At 35.9% G+C, this 19,812-nt stretch overlaps 1 protein-coding gene across 3 annotated transcripts in view; it reads right to left on the bottom strand.

Annotated features, from left to right (window-relative positions):
* Positions 1-19,812, bottom strand: part of NRTN (neurturin) — a 211,397-nt gene that overhangs the window by 173,560 nt on the left and 18,025 nt on the right. The window contains exon 1 of one of the 3 annotated variants that reach the window (XM_053703034.1): positions 2,414-2,460. The exons of the other annotated variants lie outside the window; for them this stretch is intronic. The gene's annotated coding sequence lies outside the window, so the exon portion shown is untranslated. Of the gene's footprint in view, positions 1-2,413; positions 2,461-19,812 lie in introns of those variants that run through there. 3 annotated transcript variants of the gene reach the window in all.

The raw sequence follows: 19,812 nt of genomic DNA, 5'->3' as shown, positions 1-19,812 counted from the left end.
AGGAGCCATTAAGAATACTGAGCCAGTCACACACTTCTTAGGACCCAGATGGTGTTTATGTGTAGATATATGTAAAATAATGCAAAACGTTATTATCCAATTCCAGACTTGGATACGGTAAACCTTGCATAAAGATATTCAGTTTATGCATATTAATATATTGGGATAAAGTTTTGCATTTCTTTCTTTAGTGTGTTAAAAGGATATCAAAAACAAAATTTCTCTTTCATTATTCAGATGGGACATGCAATTTTAAACAATTTTTTAATTTACTTCTATTATCTAGTTTGCTTTGTTCTGTGGATATTCTTTGTTGAAAAGCATATTTAGGTAAACTCAGGAGCAGCAATGCATTTTTGGGAGATATCTGCTGATTGGTGGTTGCTCATATATGACTCTTGATATTGACTCACCCCATGTGTTTAGCTAGCTCCCAGTAGTGCATTGCAGATTCTTCAACAAAAGATACCAGGAAAATAAAGCAAATTTGATAAAAGTAGTACATTTGAAAGTTGTATCTGGATCATGATAGGAAAATGTGACGTTTTATCTCCCTTTAAGAGGGGCCTCATAATTTAGTTTTGCCTAAGGCTTCCCTTAGTCTAAAGCTGCCTCTGACACTACTGCTGAGAATGCAACATTTTAGCTTCGAAAGAAGAATGGTGCAAAATTTCTATGGATCTGAAGAAAAAATGTAATGGGAACATTGTATCACGGAAATCTGGGATGGTAGCTCATTACTGTATTTCTGAAATACCAATGCAATATGTACAGAAAATCTGAAGTAGCAAAGTAATGCATGCCAGGTAACAATTCAGTGAAAGAACTGTACTATTATAGGGACACGAAACCAACATTTTTTCTTTCATGATTCAGACAGAGAATACAATTTTAAACAACATTCTAATTCCAATCACTGAAGTAATAATGTCACTGGTCAATTGCAAACCTATTGTAACAAGGCAGGGAAATTCTCTGGAGTCAGAATTTGATTAGTGTAACTGCTGAAGACATGGGGGCCGATTTATGAATGGCCGTATTGCCCCTATTCCCCCTGTTGCCGCAGGGGGAGCCTTCAGGCTCACCAGAAACAGCAGTTAAGAGCGGGGATAGCAATCAGCCCAATCGAATACGATTGGCCGCGAATCTGCTGGGGGCGGCATTGCACAAGCAGTTCACTAGAACTGCTTGTGCAATGTTAAATGCCAACAGCGCATGCTGTTAGCATTCAGCAATGATTGTCTGGCGGACATGATACGCTACAGCGTATCATGTCCGCCAGACATTGTTAAATCGGCCCCATGTACTCAAAACACTTTCACGTTCCTGTGCCTACTTGAGTATGCTCTTATGGAAAGAGACGGCTTTATCATTTGTTTTAAAATTATACACTTTTGTTTCATGTTGGCTTCCATGTCAATTTTTAAAGGGACATTAAAGGCAAAATGAAACCTTTATGGTTCAGATAAAGTATGCTACTTTAGGAGACTCATTTCACTCTTATTATAATTTTTTTTACTTTATTCTCTTGTTTTCCTTTGTTGAAAAGCAAACCTAGGTAGGTTCAGGAGCAGCAATGCCCTACTAAGAGCTAGCTGGTGATTGGTGGTGACACATATATGCCTCTAGTCATTGGCTCATCCAATGCATTCAGCTATATCTTAGCAGTACATTACTTAAACACATAGTCGTATTCAAGCAAAAGTGCACTAAACAAACATTCTAAAACAGGAGCATTTTAATTCAATTTAATGTCTTTTTATGAATCTAAATTGAACACTGTATTGCAGATGTAACTGCAACTGAAAAACTATATTCATGAGGTAACATTGTAATAGGAGCACTGTAATCCCACCTTTTTTTAAAGATTGTATTAATGTTTTAAAGTATAAGGGTCTATCACAATGTGAACTATCAGTCTTCCATCTATGTTTAAATCCCAGTTATTGCTTACCCCTCTACTTATCTCCCCACATCCTTTATCTATTTGTTTTATTGGGACACAGACTGCAGTGCAGCCAATCAGAAGCTGGTGGCTACTCAATTGTAGTATGGCAGAGTGTACTCACACATCAAATTGTACTCTATTAGTCAGCCTGTTTATTTTCTGTTGCACTAGTGTGCGCTACTATTCCACAATAAAGCAAACAGAGTCTGCTTTCCTGTACTGCCTGCAATTTTACAGATGAAAAAAAAAAAAACCTAGTGTGAAAGGGTGGTGTAAGTTTTAAAAAGGATAATAGACTGATAATCTATAACTCTTCGCTATGGAGAGATTATCTAAGAAGTATCCTCAGTGCTACCCCATGATACCCAAATGTTGAAGCACTTGAAAGTGATGCAGCATAACTGTAAAACGCTGACTAGAAAATATCACCTGAACATCTCTATATAAACAAGGAAGATATTTTACCTCAAAATTTCATCAGTAGCCACATCCCATTGTAAAAAGACTTAAAGCACCCAATCAGGATGCTAGTCCCAGGACTTGCAAGGCACCGTGCATCTGGCATATGCAGGCACAGTCATGTTATTCCCCTCCTCAGTTTAAGGAAGTTTACTATGAAATCTTGTGAGATTTCAGTGAAATCTCATTAGATCACAGAAAAGCAAAGTGTGACATCAACACTGAAAAAAAAAAGGTGATTGGCTGTTAATTTATTTTATTTTATTTTACATGCAGTTAACAGTAACTGAAGGATAACTGTTTACAGAGCACTTACTGTTGTGAAATAAAGAAATTTTAAAGTAAAATATTTTCTTTTTTTACATTGAGATATTTAGATGATATTTTCTTGTCAGTCTTTTCAGCTATGCGTCATCACTTTCAGGTGATTTTGCCTATTGGTTTAATGTTCCTTTAATAGCTGTTTATTTCACTATGCAGATGTGAAGGAGAAACACATACATTACAATATAATGCTCAAAAAAGCCGCCCCCCCCCCCAAAGAGTTTGCATGATTTCTCTCCTTAGAGGCAAATTTTGGATCTTCAGGCCCTAAGAGTTCATGTCCTAGAATGGGACAGACCATAATGGCGTAAAATATTTTTTAATAGAAGTTTAAAAAAAAGTGTGACTTTAGAGTCCCTTTAAGTCAGGCAATGCCAACTGGTGGCACTAGTGTCAGTTAATGACCAAGGACGAGCCTGGCACGTCCTCTTGGGTTTCAAGCTCTGGAAGCAATCCTGATCGCTTCCAGCAGCTTTCAGGGTATTGCAGCGATGCCTCAATATTGAGGCATTGTGCAATACTCCTTTTTTAAGCAAACCAATGCAGAGAGGGCATGAGGTTTACACATTAAATAGTATGTTGATGGAGGAAGAGGGAAGAAGGGAGAGGGAGGGGGTATAAGTGTTGGGGAAAGGGATCTGGAAGGGGGAGGGTATTGAGGGGGGCAGCTACACTACAGAAAAATTGGTGTTTTATTATATTTATAAAAAAAAGCACATTTTGTAGCAAACTGGGTACTGGCTGACAGCTGCCAGTACCCAAGATGGTGGCAAATAGGTAGAGGGGGGAGGGTTAGAGAGCTGTTTGGGGGGATCTGGGAGGTTGGGGGCTTAGGGGGGATCCTACACTGCAGAAAATATACAAAAAAAAACAACAACAAAAAAAGCCTTTTTACTTTAGTACTGGCAGACTTTCTGCCAGTACTTAAGATGGCAATGACAATTGTGGGATGGGGGATGGAAAGGAGCTGTTTGTGGGGGGTCATGGAGGGATCCGGGGGTGGGATGTGTCAGGTGGAAGGCCAATCTCTACACTAAAGCTAAAATTAACCCTACAAGCTACCTAATTAACCCCTTAACTGCTGGCCATAATACAAGTGTGGTGCGCAGCAGCATTTAGCGGCCTTCTAAGTACCAAAAAGCAATGCCAAAGCCATATATGGCTGCTATTTCTGAACAAAGGAGATCCCAGAGAAGCATTTACAACCATTTGTGCCATAATTGCGCAAGCTGTTTGTAAATAATTTCAGTGAGAAACCTAAAGTTTGATAAAAAGTGAACGATTTTTATTATTTGATCGCATTTGGTGGTGAAATGGTGGCATGAAATATACCAAAATGGGCCTAGATCAATACTTTGGGTTGTCTACTAAACTACACTAAAGCTAAAATTAACCCTACAAGCTACCTAATTAACCCCTTCACTGATGGGCATAATACAAGTGTGGTGCGCATCGGAATTTAGCGGCATTCTAATTGCCAAAAAGTAATGCCAAAGCCATAAATGTCTGCTATTTCTGAACAAAGGGGATCCCAGAGGAGCATTTACAACCATTTGTGCCATAATTGCACAAGCTGTTTGTAAATAAATTCAGTGAGAAACCTAAAGTTTGTGAAAAAAGTTTGTGAAAAAGTTGATTGGGCCTAGACAAATACTTTGGGTTGTCTACTAAATAAAAATATATACATGTGAAGGGTTGTTCAGAGATTCCTGACAGATATCAGTGTTACAATGTAACTATTGCTAATTTTAGAGAAAAATGGTTTGGAAATAGCAAAGTGCTACTTGTACTTATTGCCCTATAACTTGCAAAAAAAGCAAAGAACATGTAAACATTTTGTATTTCTAAACTCAGGACAAAATTTAGAAACTATTTAGCATGGGTGTTTTGGTGGTTGTAGATGTGTAACAGATTTTAGGGGTCAAAGTTAGAAAAAGTGTGTTTTTTGCCATTTTTTCATGATATTTTATACATTTTTTATAGTAAATTATAAGATATGTTGAAAATTATGGTATCTTTAGAAAGTCAATTTAATGGCGAGAAAAACGGTATATAATATGTGTGGGTACAGTAAATGAGTAAGAGGAAAATTACAGCTAAACACAAACACCACAGAAATGTAAAAATAGCCTTGGTCCTTAACGGTGAGAAAATTGAAAAGTGCTGTGGTCACTAAGGGGTTAAGTAATGAGAAATAATACTGTAAAGTAATTATTTGCAAGAACATTAACATTTTCTTAAAGGAACATTCTAGTGTAAAATATAATATTGTATTTCATATAGCAGTTTATAGTTATTAGCTTTTGTTACAATGTGGGCTATTCCAAAATGTTTTCTTGTAGGGGTTTAGGTGAAGTTCTCAAATTTGAGGCCTAGTCAAACCATTAGAAAACCCAACTACAGGTTTTTCTACTGAATACGTTTCTCGTATACTTTGAGAGAATTTTACAGTAACATTCTGATGATAAACCAAAAAACACTTGGAGGTGATTTTCACAAGTTTTTTGTACTGAACAATTTTTTAAATGTTCAAAGTTTTTTGTTTTTTTTAACTCGGAATACATTTCCTTGTTTAGCAAAAAGTTAGCAATATAGCAAATCACTGTTTTACACTAATGAACTTATTCACCTATTATTTTTTTAATTTTATCAGCAACACATCCCTTCTCCTGTTATACATGCATGGTCACTGGTTAGTAGCATGCTCCATGCACAATCCATAGAGCAAAATTACCAGTCAGCACTTAAAGGGGCATGAAACACAATCTGTTTGTTTCATGATTCAGATAGAGTATGCAATGTTAAATAACTTTCTAATTTATTTCTGTTATCCAATTTGTTTAATTCTCTTTGTATGCCTTGTTAAAAAGTATACCTAGGTAGACTCAGAAGTTGCTGATTGGTTCCTGCACATATATTCTTTTTGCCATTGGCTTTAAGCTAACTTTCAGTAGTACATTGCTGGTCCTTCAACAAAGGTTACCAAGAGAATTAAGCAAATTAGATAAAAGAAGTAAATTGGAAAGTTGTTTAAAATTGTATGTTCTATCCAAATCATGAAAGACAATTTTGGGGTTTCCTGTCCCTTTAAAGCTATTTATGCCTATTTTTAAAGCATTTTGCCAATCTAGTTCTACATATTTTTAATGTTAATTTTGTGTTTGGGTCTATATATATATTTTTATATGTCAAGTTTGTCTAGCTTATAACCAGCAGGCCAAAATCTGACCAATAATTGGGTCTTATCCATTCTGCAGACCATAGCCAGTATCTCTAGAATTAGGTCACACACAATTCTTCTTTCAGAAATTCAATAGCACATCTACAATTTAACCCCTGACTGCTGTATCCTAAGACAGCCATACCCTACATTCTTCCTTTGTATGACCATGCAGAACAGTACTGTCAAGTAAAGCAGCATAGCACACCTGGGTTTATAGGACCATTACATACAGTATAACTAGTGCATAAAAAGACAATGCAATAGCACTTTGTCTGAATATTAAATGAGCAGTAGATTGTTTTCTAAAGAATTTCAAAATTGATTTCAATTTGCAGGCTTACTGTATCATGTGATATTGATCAGCCAATTACAGACTCATATACATATACACTATGAACTCTTGCATGTGCTCCGTAGTAGCTGTTGCCTCAGAGAGTGTGCATATAAATAGATGTAACAACACTATTAATTGTGACAGCACCATCTACTATACCAATATCTATTAAGAGTGCCCGGGATACAATACAAAAAATATTTCAATAGATTCCAGCACAATCACGCAAGAATAATAAACCACCTTAATTCAACAATCACATATATTTATTAATGCATCTATATGTATAATACATGCAAAATTCAAGGCATGTAAATGTATATGGGCCCCAAACATTCACATAATTAAGCAGTCACCACACACAAACAAACATATAGCCCCCAAAGGCGTCCCAAGGGGGATACATCATCAACTGTCCGAGTTAAGTAGTAAAAGCCAGGCATATTAGTACAGAATTATCGACAGCACAAGGAAGGCACTTGGAATATTCAGCCAAAAGAATTCAAGCAGTCACTTTTAAGATTTCCATCAATCATAAATCAATGTCCAGCTACAAGCAGCCACTTTTCTCAGTTACATGTGTGTAATTACCAGCAGTTTCCAGATAGCTTTGTTATAGAGAAAGCCCCCAGCAAGAAGTTGACAAAGGGCGAAATCCCAAAACGCGTGTCGGAGTTATTCTGACTTCATCAATTTGAGCCGGTTTGAAAACGCCACATGTGTGTAGTAGACAGCGGCATTGCGGAGATTCCAAGGAGTAGCGGATGGTAAAGGAGAATGTGAATTGATCCCAAGGCCGCTATTTACCACTGATCATCTGGATATACCTCTATAAGCCCTGAATTGCAAGTATATGGGGAACACACATACAGTTGGACAGTATCTGGAGCTCTAACTACCACAGCGTACACGTAGTGTATAGTGTGATTTATGCATGGTGTACCCTGTGCTTACTGGGGGATTTCTCTATACAAAGCTATTTGGAAACCGCTGGTAAGTACACACACATAACTGAGAAAAGTGGCTGCTTGTAGCTGGACATTGATTTATGATTGATGGAAATCTTAAAAGTGACTGCTTGAATTCTTTTGGCTAAATATTCCAAGTGCCTTCCTTGTGCTGTTGCTTATTCTGTACTAATATGCCTGGCTTTTGCTACTAAACCCGGATAGTTGATGACATATCCCCCTTGGGACGTCTTGGGGGCTATATGTTTGTTTGTGTTTGGTGACTGTTTGATTATGTGAATGTTTGGGGCCCATGTACATTTACTTGCCTTGAATTCCGCATGTATTATACATATAAATGCATTAATAAATATATGTGATTGTCGAATTAAGGTGGTCCATTATTCTTGCATGATTGTGCTGGGATCTATTGAAATATATTTGATATAAATAGATGTGTATAATTTGATAATGAAAAAAACAGGAAAGTCTCTTAAAACTACATACTAAAACTACATACTCTATCTAGTAGCAGAAATAGCAAGGTTCTTATGCCACTTTACAGATCATTAGTTAGACCAAATCTGGAATACTGTGTACAGTTCTGGAGGCCATATCTTCAGAAAGATATAAATAAACTAGAAGCTCTCCAAAGGATGGCTCCTAAAATGGTACATGGTCAAAAATATAAAAAGTAGCAGACATTATAGAAACCTTCAAATATATGAAGGGACTTAATAAAATAAAAACAAAGCATTTTTCACAAAAATAAATAAATGCCAAAACAAAGGGTCACAATCTAAAGTTAGAAGGTAGCAGATTCAGGAGAAATTTGAGGAAGCATTTTTTTACAGAAAGGGTGGTGGATTCATGGAATAAACTTCCATTTGAGGTGGTAAACACAAAGATTATAAAGGAATTAAAAAATGCCTGGGACATGCATAAGGCTATCCTAAGGAAAAAGTAACATGTAATATGGGTAGACTTGATGGGCCTTTTTGGTTCTTAGCTACCATCAAGTTCTATTTTTCTAAATCATAACATTTTTATTATGACTTTAGTGTGCTTTAAGCTTCAGTGGCAAATTGGCCTGATTCTGGATACAGCTGCCACAAAGCTGACAACATTATGGCAAGGTTTTACATATGATTGAGGTCTGTTTGGCATATAGCTGGAATAAAGGACCTGCTGGAGATCTGAGGTATGGTTGGTCAGTTTTTTTGAGTTTGGTAAATTGGAATATTAAAGAAAACATTTTTGGATAATGGATATTTGTATTAATGGATTAATAGAAGTTTGAAATGAACAAAGAATTAGGTCTTAACCACTAAGGACCTGTTGATCAAAAGCTTTCTGATGTCTGTTCTGTGAGGTCCTGTGAGGTCCCTCAAACAATATTATAAAGGCAATTTTGAGTTTGAGAACTGCTTATCTTACTATTTACTCTAAATAGTTTTACAAAAGGTCCAAAATGCAACACCTAATTTAGGAATTATAAAGAAATTATGAATGTTTTAAAGAGGTATTGGCCAATATTAAAAAAATAATCTGACTTTAGAAGAACTTAAAGGGGATTCTTCTTATTGTGTTTTCAGAGCAGCACAAAAATTAAACAAAATTGTAGCCCTCCAGTAAGTTGTATCAAGTAAGCTAAACAGAAATAGAGGAAAAGGACCCTGAAAAAGGTTCTTTCAGAATAACAAAAAAAAGGGTCCTTTAGATGTGGTATATACAGATACCACAGCTGTTCCTATATTTCCCATAATAAGGATGTTTTTTTTTAAATCAAACGTGAAGATAAACACACAAATAACACGTGGTTCTATGTAAGTTACATATTTAGCTGCATGTTTACAATAGTGTGGGAGAAAAAACTGATACACACCATATACAGAAAGCACTTAAAATATTATAAAAGGTTTTTCGAAACCAATTGTTTTGAGACATATCATTTTAACAAACACATTGCTATATCTTTGTATTATAATATATTTTTACAACTGTGACAGAGGGACATATTTTATATTTTAATATTAAAATGTTAAAAACAGAGGATTTAAATGAGAATATTGAATTAGCTGCATTATTCTTAAAGTGAATGTAAACTTGAATGAATTAAAGGCCAGTATCAAATAATACTCTTAAAACAGGGGAAAGTTTGCAAAGATGCTTATATTTTTAAATACTTACCTTTTGCATTATTGTAAACATAACGTTGATTCTCCGCCCGCAGCTCCTGCTTTTATTAGCAGATCGATGACGAATCCGGCCTGCTCCAAAAGTTGCGTTGCCCCACGAGCTGGATGCCAAAGGGGGCACACATTGATTGGAGGAAGCCGGATTCGTCATCATACTGCTAACGAAAGCAGGAGCTGCGGGCGTAGGATCTGCGTTATGTTTACCACAACGCAAAGCCAAGTATTTAAAAAAAATAAGCATCTTTGTAAACTTTGATGAATTAACATGCCCCGGTTTTTAAGAGTATTATTTGATACTAGACTTTAATTCATTAAAGTTTACATTCACTTTAAGAAGGGTCTTCTGGGAACATGCATATAGTCTTAAACTGGTATAAGGGGTTTCTGTTGCTATGCATGCAGTCTAAGGTATGCTTCAGCATATACCTGGCAAACAGCTGGCTTAGAGAGGTTGCTGCTGAGCACACGGATGTGAACTGTTTGTGCATGCAGATAGTATAAAAGAGTTGCTGGGGACAATCAACTGATCTGAAGTCTGTTTGCACATGCTTATGGCATAAAGGGGTTGCTAGGTTTATGCACCTTGTCTGTGATTTGCTACATGGTCATAAAGCTAGCATAAAAACATGGCTGTGGTATGCACCTTCTAGGGGACTGTGTGTGTGTATGTATGTATATGTATATATATATATATATATATATATATATATATATATATATATATATATATATGTATATATACTGTATATATATATATATATATATATATATATAATTTTTTTTTTTTTTTTTTTTTCTTGAGCAGGTGATTATTTCTAAGCTTGAGACCATAAGTTAGGTAATACACAATGTATCAGAAACAACTTCAGTACACTGAAATAATTAGTATTGTTTATATAATGATAAGAGTAAGAATCCAGTAGACCTCAGTTTAATGCAAAATATACTTAATAAAATGAAGTCAGTCATATGAAAACAAAAGTCTAATTGAAATAAAGAGGTGTCCTGCTATAGGACTTATTGAGCTTAGGTACCCTTCTTACAGCACTATCTGAGACATGCATGCTTTGTGAGGTGTTATGATATTTTTGAATATTTATTAAATAAATTGAATGTTCTTAAAGTGATGGTAAATCCAAGCATTTAACAAACACTAGGATTTACCATTACTGAAAATCAAGGGGAGTTTCATTCATCAACCGTGTAACAAAGGGTGCTAAACCTACCCTTTCTGTGCTGTTGCACAGTGCTAAATTCAGCAGCTCCGGCCGCCCACGGCACAAGAATCTCCTTCAATGTAGTGAAGTTTACCAATAGGGGTCCCTGTCAACTGACAGGTTTCTGAATTCACGCACCACTACTGGTTAAGAGGTGCAAGTGGAACCTCATTGGTATAAGATCGTTGTGCCATGGGCGGCCAGAGCGGCTGAATTTAGCGATGTGCAACGGCACAGAAAGGGTGAGTTTAGCACCCTTTGTTACAAGGTTAATGAATGAAACTCTCCTGGATTTTTAGTGATGGTAAATCCTAGCGTTTGTTTAACGCTTGCATTTACCATCACTTTAAATGTGTCTTGAACCCTGTATGATGTTAATAAGAATCTGGTATCTTATCCACTGAGCCAAAAGATATATATTCTGTATCTTTTTCCATTGTCTTATGAACTTTATTAATTACCATATCAGCTATTATAGGCCCAAGTGAAATATGTTCATAGAATATATGTTTAAACAATGAAATACATTTACAACCACATACTGTGTGTTCTAAGTATGTTCACAAAATAACTTTCATGGAAATAAGTTTGTGCAAACCATCCCCATAAAAATCATCTAAACAGTTAATTTAAAGATGTTAATTGTAACATTTCTACATCCTTTTTTAAACCACAAAAATTCCAATAGAAACATATTTGCAACAAGTTTCTGTTTGGAAAAATGCTTCTAAAAGTTATAACAGAGTGAGAACTTTAAAGTGATTCTGAACCCAATTTTTTTCTTTAATGATTCAGATAGAGCAGGCAAGCCGCAATTTTAAAGTGAATGTCAATTTTTATGCTAAAGTGCCCGGTTTTTAAAAATTTGATTAAAAACAGGAGCACTTTAATTCAACAAAATTTACATTTCACTCCTGTTGTGAAAAAAAACTTGCCTTTTAAACTTGACAGCCGCTCCAGCTTCCTCCACCCGTCGCAAAGCCTCTTCCTGGGTCTAAAATGAGGAATCCGGCTTCATCTAATCATGGCGTTGAATCAGACACTGATTCCCCCGGAGGGGGGAAGCCGTGATTGGAGGATGACCTATCCATCATTTCTGACGTCAGAAATGGCTTGCAACAACTGGATGAAGCTGGAGCTGCTGTCAAGATTAAAAGGTACATTTTTTTTCACAACAGGAGTGAAATGTAAATTTTGATGAATTAAAGTTCCCCTGTTTTTAATCAAATTTAAAAAAAAAACAGGCACTTTAGCATCAAAATTTACTTCAAAATTGACTTCACTTTAAGCAACTTTGTAATTACTCCTATTATCATTTTTTCTTCGTTCTCTTGGTATCTTTATTTGAAAAAGCAGGAATGTAAACTAAGGAGTTAGCCCATTTTTGGTTCAGCACCCTGGATAGTGCTTGCTGATTGGTGGCTATATTTAGTATATTTCAGTATCCCTTTAAATGGGAACAGCAGTTATGGCCATAAGTCACTCGTGTTGTGTGATCATCAGCATGCACTTACACTTACAGCCCGGGATATGATAAATCTACCCCTAAGTCTTCAATCACGCTTACCTGACGAGCGCAAATTTTGTTTGCACTCGAGCGCACTCATTTAGTTTTAACTTGTAATATGCGCGCAAGTTAGCGTGATCACAATATTGCTTAGTTCGACCGGCACTAACTTTATTGTGCCAATTGTAATCTAGCCCATAATATTTTATCAAGTGAGCTTTCCACAAAGTACATGAATACCACAGATGTGTCACTCTTTCTGCAACCTGGAGCCTAAAAATTAAAACTGAAACAAATAAAGTGGCAAATTACTTGTTGAAACTGCATTTTGAAAAACTCTTTTATGCTAAACTCTGAGGCCTAATTTCCAGTTTTATAGTTTGCTGTTGTAAATTGTGTAAACTCGTGTTAACAAGTATCACCATTAAAATCTATAGAGATGTTTTATATTACCCCTTGTTTACGCATTTTACAACAGCAATGAAATCTATGCCTGTGTCTCGGCTTTTGTCTACTAATACTGGTATTTTATTTAAATAGTAATTAACAGGTGGCTGCTCACATTTTTTACCCTATCCCACTAAAAGATTCTCAAAAGATGGTAAAGCTGCTGGTAACCCTCTGACGGGTATTAAATCAGCATTACGCCTATTACACAAATGGTCCTGAAATGGACAGGAAACCTCAACATTTTCTTTTGTGATTTGGACAGAACATACATTCTTAATAAACTTTCTAATTTACTTCTATTATCAAATTTGCTTCATTCTTTTGTTATCCTTTGCTAATGGCAGCTAGCCGAAAACATCTAGTTAGCCAACCGCAAGAGGCAAATGTGTGCAGACACCCATCAACAGCTAACTCCCACTAGTGTAGGATGTGTGCATATTATTTTTCAACAAGCGATACCAAGACAACAAAGCACATTTAAAAATAGAAGTCAATTTAAAAGTGTCTAAAAATGACAGGCTCTATCTGAATCATGCAAGTTTACGTTTAACTTTCCATTCCCTATAAGCAGCTACTAAGTCAGTTTATTAAGAAATCCATCTGTTTTTCTATCCATTGAATGACCCATATATGCATATTCAGTTGATGGTTTTCTTCCCTTTGGTAATGACAGCCACTAACAAATTTGCCTGAATTTGCTGTACAATTTATATTTTATAGAACGCCCTGAACTTCTTTAACTGACATATTACAGATAAATAACTACATTTATCTCACTGTAATACAAAGGAATATTAATTATTATGTTTTAACAACAAATGCAGATGTTTCACTTTTTTCTGCAATATGGAACCCCAAATGTAAAACTGAAACAAGTGTACCGCAGGGCTGAAGAAGAGCAGCGATGCCTAACATGTACTGTAATAAGTAAGGTTAAAGGGAGAGTAAACTCCAAAATTGTTATTGTATAAAAAGATAGATAATCCCTTTATTACCCATTCCCGAGTTTTGCACAGCCAACACGGTTATATTAATATAGTTTTAAACTCTGTGATTACCTTTTATCTAAGCCTCTTTTGACAGCCCCCTGATCACATGACTATTTATTTATTATCTATTGACTTGCATTTTAGCCAATAAGTGCAGAGTCAGCCACAACTCCACAGGAGAGAGCACAATGTTATCTATATGGCACACATGAATTAGCAGTCTCTTGTTGAGAAAAGCTAATAAACAAATCATATGATAAGAGGCTGTCTGTAGTGGCTTAGAAGCAGGCAGAAATTTAGAGGTTTAAAGGTTATAAAGTTTAATATATCAATGTTGGTTGTGCAAAACTGGAGAATGGGTGGTAAAGGCGTTGTCTATCTTTTTAAACAATAACAATTTTGGTGTTGACTGTCCCTTTAAGGATCTAGTGTATGTCAGCCATGAAATACTTAGGTACTACTGTACGACTTGAAAATAATGTTATTTTTAGGCCAGTAACGTTGAGCTGTTGCCCCTTTGTATGTTACTTGCCACCTCATTTCCTGTTCTATGTAGCCATCTGGAGGGCACTGGAGAGGAACAGGCATTCCCTGCGCCCCCTCCGAGCAGCTCTGTAAATGTGTTTTGGATTTGAAGGCTTTTCCCGGCTAAGCTGAGCCATCTGTCCGAGCCCTGCCTTGGTCTCCCAGCAATGTGAACATGTGCGGCTCATTTATTGTGTGAACCAGCCCGTGCTTCTTTTAAATCAACACACACATTATGCCAGCCAGGACCTGCCATGATTTTATTAGACATGCTTAACCCTTTAAACATTGCTTAACATGATCTCGATGCCTCCTCCATTTGCCCTATATCCCCTATTATACAGCTTCTCCCTGTAGCTCTCAAAATAATTCTTCATTGCTTTTTGTGACCGGTGAATACAACACTTATTTCTTCATATAACATCTAGGTATCACTCCCTTTGCTGTGCCATATATCCCACTCTCTATAATACACCTCCTTATGCTATACCATAAACCATTTCCAAATACCACTTCTTATTGCCATATTATTTACAACATTTTCTGCTACTCTAGCAAATTTTTATAACTTTTCCAATTGCTTCATAAAAAACATCCCTTTAAATATATATACATATAGGATTGAACCATTAAATGGATCTGTCCTAAACTAATGTTGCTAAACATAACTTCTTACAATAACTTAACTATATGCTTAATGCTCCTTATTTTTTCTCCATTTAATTCTTTTACACTAACTTGTTCTGCTTCTGTCAAGCAACTTCATATAACTACATATTGTTTGTTTAATCTATTTATTTAAAGGATCAATAAATATAGTAGAATTGCATAATTAACAAGTGCATAATTAAAAGACAATGCAATAACATTGACACTGAATTTTACAAAAGCAGTAGATTTATTTTCTGGCAAATTTATTTTTGGCTCCCATCAGCCAATCACAGACTAGTATACATATACCCTGTCATTGACATGCAGTGAAGTCAGAGGCTGGTGAGGCACTGGCTATTATATGCCCGAGAAGCCCATATATGAACCCAATAGAGGTAGCTTAAATTTACGATTAAATTAGCAGGTTACACAATGACAATTAGATTTCTTTACAACACATGCATACAGGTAAGAAACCAATTAAATTCTTGTTATATAGGCAATTACAGTTCCACAATTTATACTCATTCAAAACAAATGGAAAAAAATAGAGTGCATGGTCTTACCTTCCCAGATGCTCTACATTGGTGCACAGATATTGACACATAACTAAACATTTTCTATTACAATCTCAAGGTGTTGTATGTCCCTTTAAGTGGAGCCCTTACTATAAAAATATGACTGCAAGGACCTCTGCTGCAACCTTAGTTTATAGTCATGTTTGGTGTAACCACAAAGCCAAAGAATTCTTAGTCAATTGTGCTAAAACCAATCCACATAAAGTGTCATATACATATCTCACACAGAGTCAATTTCATTAGCTTATTTTATCCTCACTTCAGGCTAAGTTTATGACTTGTGAGGTTAAGTCTGGGCATTATTTTGGGGTAGCTCTGTATTAATTCCCAGAGACTGAGTTAAAGTATTAGCCCTTTAATAATGCCCAAAGATGATATTAAGAGAATAAGAGGTTGTCTTGCATTGATGCCAGGGTTTGGTAGCAAGGGGATGGCATTGCATGCATTGGTACACACGTATGGAAGCCAAATAATTATCACCTTAAAGGAACATTAAACACTAAATAAATGCTAGCTATGGATCTCTTTGATATACGGCTAAGACCCAAGTGGCAAATCAAATGCCTTGGGATTACCAAAAAAAAATATTTAAAAACTTAAAAACTTTTTTTTAAATTTTTATTAAAATTATTTAAAAAGTTTAATTACACACACAGGACAGGTGAGGCTCTGCCTCACCTGCCTCCTATGACTGCACATTGCTTGTGCACATGCTCAGTAGAAGCTGGTGCCTCAACAAGTCTGGATATAAAAAAGATTGTGAAAATTTTGAAAATGGAAGTAAATTGGAAAGATTCTTAAAAATGTGTGCTCTTTCTGAATCATGAGAGTTTAATTTTGACTTGATTGTCCCTTTAAGATGTTCCATTGGTCTATATAGCACCACAGCCTATACATCCTCCTAATGATTCAAATAATCTCTCTTTACAACCTCCCCAACTGCTCAGTCTTTCCCCACACTCTGTTAGCTTCTGCCACTGCTTCATGTAATACTCAATAAGTATTTATATCACTACATACATCATATTCCTGCTCCTGTTATAGTTCCATATAATCCTCTATATAATCCTTCATTCTTATTCATGGACATTCAAATAGGTTTTCGAGACAAGGAAACAACAAAATGCCCCAAATAAAATAATATTAGTGGCAAATTGAGTTGCTTGTGGTAAAACATGTTTCATTGGCATCAAAAGAGTGACTCAGACGAGTGATTCCTGCTTCCCCCCAGCCTTCTCAGGACATCCATGCTCTTATGTTCATACACCCCCATATAACCTCACCTATTCCTCCATATCATGGAGAGAAATTCTGCAAAATATTTCGGGGATTTGTTTGAGCATTATATTGTTCTCCTTCACATCCAGATGCTGCATAACTAGATATATAGGTCTTAAACTAAAATTTGCCTCTAAAATTGTTTGAGGCACCTTGCAGTACTGACAAGACTTCTTATATACTCTCACCCGACCAGGGAGCTTTAGATCACTGGGCCCCATAACTCCTATATTATGTCATATAAAGGTTTCTTATAAAATTACACCTTTCCAAATATTTCTTAATTTTGTACTACATACCCCTTTCCAGCAACTCCTATTGTTTCCTATAAACGTCATGTAAAACTCACCTATAATCCACTGATCTAGAGTGACTGTGCAAACAAGAACCATCTTGTGGAAATTAATCCTTAAAATGGTTCCAAATACTTGTTCATTTACAATAGTCCACTGTTTAATTTCCCCCCATATTTCCCACAGGCTTTCAAAGACAGATACATAAGGGGGACTTTTGGGCAGTGTCCCACCAGTAGTTGGTGGATGGTGCTGCCATAGGAGGGACTTCTGTGGGTGTGCCATGGGTGGTGTTTGGATGTGTCATGGATGGAGTCTATACAGTCCCTGGAAACATTTGCCCTTACTAAATGGAGGAAAATCAAGCAGACCTTCCACCCATGACAATTTCATAAGATCTGGGACAGTTGGCAGATATATTATTTGGGGCTTTCTGTAGTCTAAGAGCTACTTCCATTGGACACAATAACGTCCCAAAATGGATTGACAGCAGCTGCAAAAAAATAAAAAAATAATATTTGAATAAAAGAAGCATAATGGTCAGAACAATAGGAGGGTTTAATTATAATATTGAACTTTGCACACATAATGTTGGTGTGCTCATGTAAGGGGAAGTAGTGGTGAATGATGGGCCAGGGTTAGTTGGTTTGACATTTGTAGGCCTGTGGTTGTCACTTACACCAGTAATGCAAGTGGGACTGAGGAGCTTAGAGCTAATTACAGTGTAGTAGTTAGTTATTTGAGGTAAGATGAGGTAACAGATAGGGTAACTGTGGTGTGGGAAAGTCAGGTTATAGGTTTATTACATAGAAGCCTTGAAGGGGGGTTGCTTTGTTAAAAGTAGCAGCTGTTTGTTAGGCTTTCACTTCAGTTTGGAGCTGGTGAAAATGCCAGTAGGGTAATGACAGCTTTATTACATGGCTCAATAAGTTAAAATGCGTGCAAACAATCTTTTACACATCCTATAAATAGAATGGGAGTCTCTATTTATAGGGTATTGTCCCTAAACCTTCGTGGCTTTCTAAATTATGAACATCAGTCACAAATGCTAAAGACAGGGGTGACATTAGTCTGAAGGTTAATGCCATATCAACTGCATGTCCATTGTAATCTAGACTATACTATTGCTCCATATAATATGTCTATAAATCAACTGCAACATTTGAACTCTGTCTACATAATTTCTGCTTATATCACCTACTTTTGATCTCTTCCTATAATTTATTCTATGAAAGTGAGATCCTTTTCTTGTATATCATTTTTTAACATATGTGGAGTGTTGCATATTTTTGTTTTGTTCTTTAAAAACTTTAATAAATGTTTCCTTCTATTGCTGCAGATATCCTTTCCCCCATATAAATCCTTGCTGTACCTCTTGCTATTGGTCTACAAAATTAATACCATAGACTCCTCATTTTGCTCAAAATATCCCAAGGTATAATTTGCCACATTGTTTCATATAATCTTTCCCTATAACTTGCTCAATATAAATCCTTCATATGAATTTTCCTACTGCTCCATATAACCTCTCCTTATAACTCATACACTTGAATAATCTCTGAGCACTGTGCTGCAGCAATGAAATTGGTATCAGATGCAGGTTGTCACACTGTGGTGTATAATATGACCTTGTGAATATTCTGTTCCATTGTTATTATAAACTCTGAAAATTTAGACCTTGGCATTGCTTCCAGGCTGGTGGGTACTTGCTATAAATAGTCAGTGCGGAATTATGAATCTCTTTGCAGAGAACAGCTTTTCCATATCTTTTAATTTGTTCCACTTCAAAAAATATTTTTAAAAAAAATCAGTCTCCCTTGACTGTACCATATGTAGTTGACACTGTGATAGATATATACACAGAGCCTCTCACTGATAAATGTAAGATGGAATCCCTTCTGTAATAAATATTGGATTCTTGCAAATCTTCTTGGAATCTGATCCTCAGATAAAATACAGGAACTCGTTCAACATCGGATTGCATTCCCAAAAACATTTTATGAAATATTCTGTAGAAGAAAACATGGATATTACATATTTTCTATTTTTTTTTTAAATATATATATATGATCCTAAAGTCTTTTGTGTGTTATACTTTGTAAGAAATGGCATGAACAGATTTTTATTAAGTAGACCTTAAAATATTCTTACCCATTATATTTATCACCCTCATTGAATGACAGTAATATGATTTGCCCCTAGTAAATGATTAGTTAATGTAATCAACAATATCAGAAATAAATATCATTGTATGATATATGGAAGAATTGATTGCTACTTTAAAAAAGAAAAAAAGACCAAGCCACAAATACTTTTGTGTTCCCTACTCACATGTTATGATTAACCCTTTGCTACCAGGAATTTCAGAAAAAAACGTGCTCAAGTACCGGTGAGTTTTTTGTTTTTTTTTAAGCAATTTTGCTTTCATTCCTTTTAAACAGAAATGGAGCCTTTGGTTTCTTGATTTACCTATGAAAATATACTATACGTATTTTAAACTTCTTTGGTTTGTTTAATATTTAATGGTTTATTTTTATTTTCTTTAGTGTATGGTTCCTTCCTTACCTCCCACATCCCCTCTTTAAGTGATCTTTTATATGTATAACATTTTATCTTTTCCCTCACTCTCCCTTCCAAACCCTGTTTGCTGTATAGTAGGAAATCCCAGCACTCCTTTCCCCCTCCTCAGCTAGGCCGCCCACCTGCCTCCCTCCTTCCCTTCCACACCTCCCACCAGCACAAACGGAGGACCGTTACAGAGAGTGTGACACAGACACTCTCTATAACGATCGCCGATCTGCCTTCATATAAAAAAGGAGCACAGTTCACCCTTACTATATTAAGGCAAATGCCTTCTGCCCCCAGTTACATTCTCTGCTGTCTAAGCTGAA

This window comes from Bombina bombina, chromosome 2, assembly GCF_027579735.1.
Source record: "Bombina bombina isolate aBomBom1 chromosome 2, aBomBom1.pri, whole genome shotgun sequence".
NCBI lineage: Eukaryota > Metazoa > Chordata > Amphibia > Anura > Bombinatoridae > Bombina > Bombina bombina.
Note: the sequence above shows the minus strand (reverse complement) of the source record. Positions and strands in the feature narration are given on the sequence as shown.